The sequence below is a fragment of the Myotis lucifugus genome, unplaced genomic scaffold, assembly GCF_000147115.1.
Source record: "Myotis lucifugus unplaced genomic scaffold, Myoluc2.0 scaffold_178, whole genome shotgun sequence".
In the NCBI taxonomy this organism is placed as follows: Eukaryota; Metazoa; Chordata; class Mammalia; order Chiroptera; family Vespertilionidae; genus Myotis; species Myotis lucifugus.
In genome coordinates this window covers 2,094,830-2,105,011 of record NW_005871226.1, presented here as the reverse complement: position 1 = coordinate 2,105,011, position 10,182 = coordinate 2,094,830, and the positions used below count along the sequence as shown (strand labels likewise).

The 10,182-nt window shown below is 45.0% G+C and overlaps 1 protein-coding gene and 1 non-coding gene across 4 annotated transcripts in view; both read right to left on the bottom strand.

Moving 5' to 3' along the window:
* Window positions 1–10,182, bottom strand: part of CDS2 (CDP-diacylglycerol synthase 2) — a 49,036-nt gene that overhangs the window by 25,133 nt on the left and 13,721 nt on the right. The gene's annotated exons all lie outside the window — the stretch shown is intronic.
* Window positions 8,333–8,469, bottom strand: LOC111827513. The gene has a single exon (XR_002831125.1). It is a non-coding gene; the product is annotated as a small nucleolar RNA SNORA2/SNORA34 family (small nucleolar RNA).

The window sequence follows — 10,182 nt, the reverse complement described above, 5'->3', positions numbered from 1 at the left end:
TCCCTGCTGGTGGTGGTCTGAGGCCCGCTCAGTCTCGACAGCACAGGCAGCAAGAGAGCTGCTTCAAGTGTGTCAGCCAGCCCCACCCCCCAGCCCTCCTTTCCTTTCCTTCCTCCCTCCCTTCCTCCCTCCCTTCCTTCCTTCCTTCCTTCCTTCCTTCCTTCCTTCCTTCCTTCCTTCCTTCCTCCCTCCCTCCCTCCCTCCCTCCCTCCCTCCTTTTCAACCCAACGATCCAGACCAGAGGCTAAGTGAAGTACACCCTTTCTCTCAGATTCTTTCTCAATCACCACCCATCCTCCGCCACTTCCTGAGCCATTTCCCAATGGGGCTGTGGTGCCGGCGTAAACAGGAAACAAAAGTGGAACTTTAAAAGGAAGAGAAAAAAAGCTCCCTCTGAGGCCTCCTTCTTTCGGGGTCACTTAGATCCTACAGGGGAAGACAGAAGCACCGAGGGTGATGGACACATGGAGTCTCCTGTGTACCAAGGGCTCAGATAAGACCTGTCATCATTTTTGGAGAAACTTGTGCTCCAAAGGCTTTTCATACCAGCCTTCCAGGGCCCTTCTCCCAGTCCCAGCTGCCCAGAAGCCAACAACAGCAGCCCCTGGGGCTCAGAATAGCACCGAAGCCTTCCTTCAGCAGAAGCAAGGGAAGGCACCAAAGGAGGACCCGAGGGAGCAGCTGACTTTCCTGGCCTGGGGAGGGGCCGGGCTAGGTCCAGAACAGCATTTGTAGAACTCATTTACACTGTATTCTCAGGATGAGAAATCCTCCCTCTTCTCATTCCCTCTCAATTCTCAGGCTTTCCTGTAGGCCTGCCTTGGGCTCACAAAAGCTAACTGGGCAGCATCCCTTGAAGGCTCCCTTTTTGTCACTCGCTGATATCAGGGCCCACCCTCCAACCTCTATTTCTCAAGACTCCACAGTGACACCCACAAGTGGCAACATCGACCTTGACCAAAAAAAGTGTGGCTGTGGCCAAGCTGGACAGGAGCCCTGGGCATTGTGTCAACTGGGCTCCAAGCAGATGGGACTCACCCCACCCCACACCCCATTTCTTTACCAGATGCCAACTTAGTTTTGTACCTTGCTAGAGAAAATATATTAACATTCTGTTCATGTTTGCCTAAAAGGAGCTAACAACTAGGGAAACAAAATAAGTGGTATCATACACTAGGGTTTTTCTTCTCTTTTTCATTTTCAAAGCAATTTCATTAAAGGTAGTACAGTAAGTCCTCACTTATCAGGACTTGTCAATAGGTTCTTGGAACTGCGGTAAAAGGACACATAAAGAAACCAATTTTACCACAGACTAATTAATATAAACCAGAGTTTAAGTTCCTACAGCATCTCACCAATGTCATAACAAAACCACATTGAACAAAATGATGTTATTTGAGAACCTGCTGTACTCAATGCTCCCAACAACCCTGTCTTTTCTAATGGCACTGCATTCAAATTCATGTGTGTGTTTTTTCCTGAGTGATTCCATACTTACACAAACTATGTTTTGCACTGTTTTCCATGCAAATTACAACCCCTGTCCTGCAGGAAAGTCATCAGGCTGAGCCTAACCTTTCTGCTAAATATCTGCTTACATCTCCTTAGTCAAACCCTGTGGCAGCTGCCAGGGCAACTGACTCCTCCACTTACAGACACATTCCCAGGATAGAAATTACAGGTTTATCCTTAATAAGAGTGTTAGAGACATGTGTGTGTGCATGTGTGAATGCGTGTTGTGTGTGTGCGCGCACAGTGCTAGGAATAGCAAAGAAAATATTTCTAGCTTTTTCTAAGGCTAACTTCATTTGACAAGTTCAACTGTCTGGACAAAAGATAAAATAGGAGGATCCCTATTCTGAAAGTTTAGAATCATCCCCAATATGACTGTACCTTGTCCTCCAAAAGCCTCCTAATGTGATTCACAGAAAATGCGTTCAGCTACTCCAGATGAAATGCTGCACCTACAGTGCCTCCACAGATAACTGCACTCCACACCGAAGAGCTCCAGAGAAAGGACATGAAAAGACAAAAAGAGCACGTAGGAGATCCAGCTTTTGAAAACCTAACTCTGGCTATGAACCATTTCACCTCCAGACAGTAAGAAGGCACTTTCCATAATCAATTCTAGGTTTCAAGTTCATCAAATGTAAGGATTACCTTATTCATATTACCTTGAATCTGGTAGAAGGCTCAGAATGGCTTTTTTTTTTTAACTCTGTGTATTTCTTTTTAATTGGTGGCGGGGGAGGGGGGGAGAGATAGGAGGAGGGGGGGAGGGGGGAGAGAGAGACAGACAGACAGACAGACAGACGGAAAGAAACATCGATGTGAGAGAGAAACATCAACCGGTGCCTCCTGTACCTACCCTGACCAGAAATCAAACCCAAAACCTGGATATGTGCCCTGTCTCGGAATCAAACCCACCACCTTTGGTGTACTGGTCTATACTCCAACCATCTGAGCCACACCGGCCTGGGCAAACTCATTGAATTTTAATTAAATTCATCAACCTTTATCTACAAGGCCTGGAATAATGGGCACCATCATTATTAGTGTGGGGAAGACAACCCTGGAGCTACAGTTATACAGATGCAACTACAAAGTAAAAAGGCTATGATTTCAGCCCTTCCCAAAGGTTGAACTGACTGAGTGGAGGGGAGCCCCCAGGGGGCACCCATAAAACCCAGGGTGGTAATGAGCTGTGTTTCCAGACAGCAACTAATGTGTTGCCAGGAATAATGAGTTAAGAGGCACAGTAAAAGCTTTTAGAATCTGAAATGGTTCAACCCTGCCCTACAAAATGTATAATGTCTGTGCACATTTTCACTCCTTTCCCCTGAATAATGGAAAATGCTCCCGGCAGAGTCACACAACTGCCCTTTGAGCCAATTGGAGGGCCCCTTCCAAAGCTAACATATTAAGATGTTACTCTCCTACTAAGAAACACCTTTGATATTCTTCCTCCTAACATCACTATCGCCTGAAATTATTACACATTTTTCTGAAACATAAACTCCATGTGGAAGGGACTTATGTTTTTCACTGCTATATCCCCATGGCCTGCAGTGCTGCCTGGAATATAGAAGGTCCTCAATAAATGTTTCTTCACAGAGGGAGGAAGAAAGAGAAGGGAGGTTAAGGACTAGAACTCTCCACTTCTGAGTCTGTAGGCTAAAATGGTAGGCATAAGTATCACGCTACAATAGCCAGTCACTTTGATATCCCCATCTTACCATGTTTACATAGATTTGCAGGTTCCATAAGTGGAAGGAATGTGAAAGTCTTAAGAAAGTCATAAGGAAGAACCATCAAACATGCTGAGTAAAGGTGAGTAGTAGAATGAGAAGAAAATTTTTTAAATCACAAGAGCTGCTGACTGTTTTCCCCTCCAGCATTCTTGCAAAAAGGAATACAGGCATACCTCAGAGAGAGTATGGGTTCCATTCCAGACCACCACAGTAAGGGAATATCTCAGTGAAGCAAGGTGCACCTGTACATGCCTCCTGTACCCTGGGCTTCCAGAAGTTGAGTTCTCTGCCAAGGTGGTTTCTGCTCCAAGCAAAGACAGCCATGTGCATTAACCAAAAAAGAAATTACTCACCACCTTAATAACAAATGCAACAGTAAGGGCCACTCGATCTTCACACTATGTACAATTTGGCTGTTGTCTCTACCCAACTCCATTTCAGCTGAGGGCTGAGGTCAATGAACAGAATAAACTTTAACACCTCAGTTATCTGATATAAAAATAAAAATATCTGGCCCTGCCCTGACCAGTTTGGCTCAGTGGCTAGAGCGTCGGCCTGTGGACTGAAGAGTCCCAGGAGGCGATTCTGGTCAAGGGCACGTACCTTAGTTGCGGGCACATCCCAGTAGGGGGTGTGCAGGAGGCAGCTGATCCATGTTTCTCATAGATGTTTCTAACTCTCTATCCCTCTTCCTTCCTCTCTGTAAAAAATCAATAAAATATATATTTTTTTAAAATATCTGGCCCTGACCAATGTTGCTCAGGTGGTTGAGCACTGTCCCATGCACTGAGGTCACTGGTTCTATTCCCAATCAGAGCTCATGCCCAGGTTGTGGGCTTAATACCCAGGGGGTGTACAAAAGACAGCTGATCAATGTTTCTCTCCCATCCATGTTTCTCTGTCTCTACCTCTCCCTTCCTCTCTCTAAAATATATATATATAGGCCAGGTGTTAGGCCTGGGCAGGGGACCCCCAGCCCCGTGCGATCGCCGGCTCCGCCCCTGCCCAGGCCTCAGGCCTCTGGCTGGGGCGTTAGGCCTGGGCAGGGGACCCCAAGTCCGCTTCGATCGCCTGCCCAAGCCTAAGACCTCTGGCCAGGGCCTTAGGCCTGGGCAGGGGACCTGCAGCCCGCTCTGATCACAGGCTCTGCCCCTGCCCAGGCCTCAGGCCTCTGGCCAGGGCGTTAGGCCTGGGCAGGGGACCCCCAGCCCTGTCTGATTGCTGGCTCCGCCCCTGCCCAGGCCTCAGGGTTCTGGCTGGGGCGATTGCAGGCTCCGCCTCTCCGGGTGGCATCTGGTGCTGCCCACCCTGCCTCCCCTGTCCCCGATCTGCAGCCCGGATCCCACAGGTGGCTTCTGGTGCTGCCTGCTCCGCCTCCCTGGTCCCCGATCTGCTGCCTGAATCCCGAGGGCGGCGTCTGGTGCTGCCCGCCCCACCTGCAGTATGCAAATTTAACGGCCATCTTTGTTGGGTTAATTTGCATACTCTTCTGATTGGTTGGTGGGCATAGCGAAGGTACAGTCAGTTAGCATCTTTGTCTTTTATTAGTGTAGATGTTTCTATTTTTCTCTCCCTTCCTCTCTGACATCAATAAAAAATAATTATTTTTTTTAAATGTTGGCTGTTTCATCAATAACAAAATAAAAATAGCTTTCTTTTAAGTGTTTGGGGTAGCAAATCTTCTACCCAAAGATTACTGTGCACCTCTGCAACAAGGACGCTTCAACAAAACATTGCCCTACATTTTCTTTGTCAAAAAACAAAGTTCAGGTGAGTAAATTTTAAAGATCTAATTGGCTTTATTCAATAATTTATGAATTAGGCAATATCTAATCTAGCAAATAGAAAGAAGCTCTGAGGAGCTGTACAAAATTAAAGACTTCTAGAGGTAGAAGGGATGGGAACAAGAAAGTTATGCTAGGCAAAAAAAGGCCTTTGCTCTTCTACTTGCAAAGGCCTTAGGAGCTAATGAATGAAGAGGCTGTCTGCCCCAATAATATAGACCCTGTGCTTTAGTACATACTCCGGTTTGAATCCTAGAGTTTATCCTCCCTTACTATCAGGCCACTGGCCATAGCCATACCTGCCTTTCCAAGCTGTCTCTCATTCAGAGAACTCTATCAAGGGAGGAGAACTCAGGAGGCCAAGGCTATTAGTATTAGGTCTAAGCTAAAAATGGACAGAGCCCGACAGTTCACAAGTTCATTGCTCTGGAGGTTGTGTGGTTTGGAGGCTTTTATGGCTTTTATTACGAGGAAAGGGGGGACCAGTATCTCAGCTGAGAGGGTTCTTAGGCCCAGTGTCCAATCAAGGGCTTCTTGGGGTAGACTGGGACATCACCCTTAACCATTCTGAGAGCATTTGCTCCTAGAGGTCCTGGCTAGAAGCAAGAGCCTCACAACCAGAAAGGCTTGAAGATGACAGGACAGCTCAGCCTGCAAGCCTGCAGGTAGGTATTCTGGAGCCTCAGGGAGACATGGGGTGGGAAGAAATCTACCCACAGGTTTCTACAGGCAGGGAAGGAAATGCAAGTCAGCAAAGTGCTTTACTGCACAGTGAGGGTAGGAGCTGGACACACCCAGTCTAAGCCATTACTCACACCTGCATGCCATCTATGCCCCTGCAGAGTTTTATTGAGGGGGAGTGGGGAGGAGGGGGACAGAGGATGAATGCCATAAACATTCTCAGTACTTAAGAATGATAATATTGAATTCACTAAAGCTACATAAAAAATTAATATTGCCGAAACCAGTTTGGCTCAGTGGATAGAGCGTCGGCCTGCAGACTGAAAGGTCCCAGGTTCGATTCCGGTCAAGGGCATGTACCTGGGTTGCGGGCACATCCCCAGTGGGAGATGTGCAGGAGGCAGCTGATCAATGTTTCTCTCTCATCGATGTTTCTAACTCTCTATCCCTCTCCCTTCCTCTCTGTAAAAAATCAATAAAATATATATTAAAAAAAGAAAAAAAATGAATATCAATCCTGTAAACACAAGATGGAGTGAAAAACTATACAAAAAACAAAAAAAGGCTGCATCTAACTTTCCGAAGAAGCAAGACACTCTGTCTCAAGGAGAAAGGGGGGACCAGTATCTCAGGCACGAGGAAAGGGGGACCAGTATCTCAGGCACGAGTGAAAGAGGGAACCAGTACTGGGTGATCTTGGAAGAAATCATGTCACCTCTAGGCCTCGGGTTATTTCATTTATAAAACAGAAACAAATCCCATCTCAAGAGTATTGGAGAGATAAAACAAGATAGGGCTGTATTTTTGGAACTGTGGGTCGAGACCTATTGGTTTTTGAAATAAATTCAGTAGATCACAACTGGCAAAAATTAGAATAAAATATGATGCCAGAAGTCAGGCTAGTAGCAGATACCAGTGAGAGAGCAACTGATTAGAAGAAATCACTAGGGAGTCTTCCAGATACTGGTAATGTTTTATCTGATCTGGGGGCAGGCTACAGAGACGTGCTTATTTTATGAAAACTCATCCCACTGTATAGTTATAATACAGACACATTTCTGTATGTATATTACACTTCAATACAACTTTGCTTAAAAAATAGAATGAGCCCTAGCCAGTTTGCTCAGTGGATAGAGCATTAGCCTGCAGACTGAAGGGTCCCGGGTTCAAGTCCAGTCAAGGGCATATGCCTGGGTTGTGGGCTCGATTCCCAGTAGGGGACGTGCAGGAGGTAGCCAATCAATGATTCTCTCTCATCCTTGATGTTTCTATCTCTCTCTCCCTCTCCCTTCCCCTCTGAAATCAATAAAAAAATAAAAATAAAAGAATCAAACAGACCAGCCCTAGCCAGTGTGGTTCAGTTGGTTGGAGCATCGTCCTGTGCACTGAAGGGTCACAGGTTCTATTCCCGGTCAGAGCACACACCCAGGTTTCAGGTTTGATCCCTGGAGCACAAACAGGAGGCAACCAATCGATGTTTCTCTCTCCCTCTCCCTTCCTCTCTCTCCAAAATCAATTTTTTTTTTAAAAAATTAACAAAAAAGAAGCAAAGAACAGAAAACTGTTGAATGTATCACAGATAGTAAAAGTACTGCTTCATGAAACTTTTGCTTCAAAATGATTATATGCGCAACCTTGTATAGGAATACAATGTAAAATATATTTGTTCCTCTGGATCAAGGTCCAAAAAAGCCTGAAAGGCCTGAGACAATGCAGAGAAATATGTTGTAAACAAACTCACCATGCAAATGTGGGTTGTTATAGGGATGGAGGCAGAAATAAGAAGACATGACTCTGCTGACCTTTTACAGATGAAAAATTAAAACAGAAACACAGCACCGCCCTAGCCGGTTTGGTTCAGTGGATAGAGCGTTGGCCTGCGAACTGAAAGGTCCCAGGTTCGATTTCAGCCAAGGGCCCATGCCCAGGTTGTGGGCTCAATCCCCAGTAGGGGGCGTGCAGGAGGCAGCCTATCAGTGATTCTCTCTCATCATTGATGTTTCTATCTCTCTCTCCCTCTCCTTTCCTCTCTGAAATCAATAAAAATATATTTTAAAAAAACAACAACACAGCACCTGTGTGGTACAAAGGCATTCTAATGACATGCTTCTCCATTACCCTATTTATATCTGAGCCTTACCCACACCTAGGTTTCCTCAGTTAGAAGCCTTTTTCTTTCTCTCCATAATTCTCAGGAAGAGGGAGAAAATCAACCAATAAAGTAAACTTCTGCCTGAAGACTAACTCTTATGTAATCCAGTTCAAAGAAACTAATAATGAAACTAACTTCCAAACTAGTGATGAAACTAAAGACAAACAGGAAATGCTGTCTTTTAACCAAAAACCACAGCAATTAGCAATTAAAAGGCTACAACCTGTGCAGCAAAAACAAATAAGTAAATAAATAAATGTTCAAAGTTATCAAACAACAAGTGGGATTTGGAGATGAAAGATTAAGAGGAAAAAATTGAGTTCAATGATCTCATCACTTCCCTACTCCCAGTTACATTTCAGCACCAAGAAAGAAGTTCATCAAAAATATGCTGAAATCAATGTCACCAGTGATATATATTTTTTTCTTTCTTTTTTCTTCTCTTTATTTCCCCCTTTTCTCTCTTTTCTCTCATTCTAATGAACTGACCATTACATTTCCTAAGTTCTGAAATGGCCAACAGACCGCAGAAAGACATTTCTTTAGGCTCCTGCTTGAAACCAGCAGCTTCGGCAAACTGCTGGCCTTGATTCAGGGCCAACATTGATGTATATTTTTAAATCCTTTATTGCATTTTAAATTTTAGTAAGTTTAATTTTGAATTTAGTAAATGTATTTATTTTAATACATCTTAGTAAGTCTTAATTCTGAATAAAACTTTTAATTTTGCTTATTTTTTTTACTAACCTAGGAATAGTCATTTTTATGTTTAGCATTAAAATTTTTATGAATTTCAGTTTTAACTTGACATTCTACAGTGTGTCCAAACTTTGTGCATCTGAACCACTTAGTTTTATTGTCTTTTTAATTTCATAAAGTCTTTTTATCATAAACATTTTTTTAATCCTCACCTGAAGATATGTTTTTTTATTGATTTTTTTCTTTTTTTAGAGAGAGATACAGACAGACATACATTGATCGGCTGCCTCCCATAGGATTGAACTAGCAACCTAGGTACTAGTATGTGCCATGACTGGGAATCGAACCCGCAACCTTCTGGTGCATGGGACAACACTCCAACCAACTGAGCCACCGGCCAGGGCTGTAACATAAACACTTTTAAACAAAATACTGAGGATGATACTAAGCACATCATGTTAATGGAGCATGGTACTTTAATACTAAAAGTAAATACTGATACTGACATGCCAATATTTTCTTTTTGCTCCTCAACTACGCTCACAAATTCCTCCTGAAACCAGAGTCCTGGTTCTCAACGCCCAGCCAGTTGCTAATCTTCGCAGCTGCTTAGCACCACACAACCTCTTGACAACCTCATGTGCAGGATACAGCCAAGACTGGCAATGACCAGGAGTTTATGACCACATCAACAGGAGAGCTGTGTCTTCGAGCTCTGCCTCCTTTGTTCCCTGTGGGACAGTCAGTTTCACCACCCTGCCAGGAAACCCCATGACAGATCCGCATGCCTTTACTGAATTGTGTAGAAGCTTCTGAAATCCGGGACAAGGAGCCCCACTCCAGAGAATGCACCTGCTGAAGACAGAGCAAGATACGGCACTAACCAGGATTTGGACAGCCAATTTCCACAGAAGCCTGGATGACAAAATGCGGGGCAGAAGGGGATTCCACAGAGGAGCTGGGGCTAAGCTGGACCTCAGGGTGTAAGGGCTCTGAGCAATGCAGGCCTCACACTGCTGCAGCCTGCAGGGCCTGTGCCGAGATGCCCTTGCCTCCAGCTTACAGGCCCCAAGGAACTCAGTGGCCACTGTTACCACCTCCTCTCTCCAAAAACGGATGCAGAATGAGGTAAGGGGTCCCCCATCCCCATGGCTCATGGCCCTGCTAGCTAACCCTGAGATGACCACAGGTCCTCCCATGTTAGGGGCTCTTTGGCCAAACTGTGGAAGCAATATCATTGGGAGACCAGGAGGTGAGGAAAGTGGAATGACTATGGCAAAAAGCATGGAACTGAGATTCAACTCTCCTGGGTTCCAATTCTAACTTGAATTTCAGGCCTTTTTGCTCATTCCTGTAAACAGGAGCCAATACTCCTGATAATCCAGCAAGCCCCTTCTAGAAATGTATACAAGTGGCCAGCTGCGCACTATGCGGGCCAGGCCTTGTAATAACATCACAACCCTGCTGAGCAGTTCCCCTGCCCCAAGGCTAGCCTCTAGGCCAGTGGTTCTCAACCTTCCTAATGCCGCGACCCTTTAATACAGTTCCTCATGTTGTGGTGACCCCCAACCATAAAATTATTTTTGTTGCTACTTCATAACTGTAATTTTGCTAC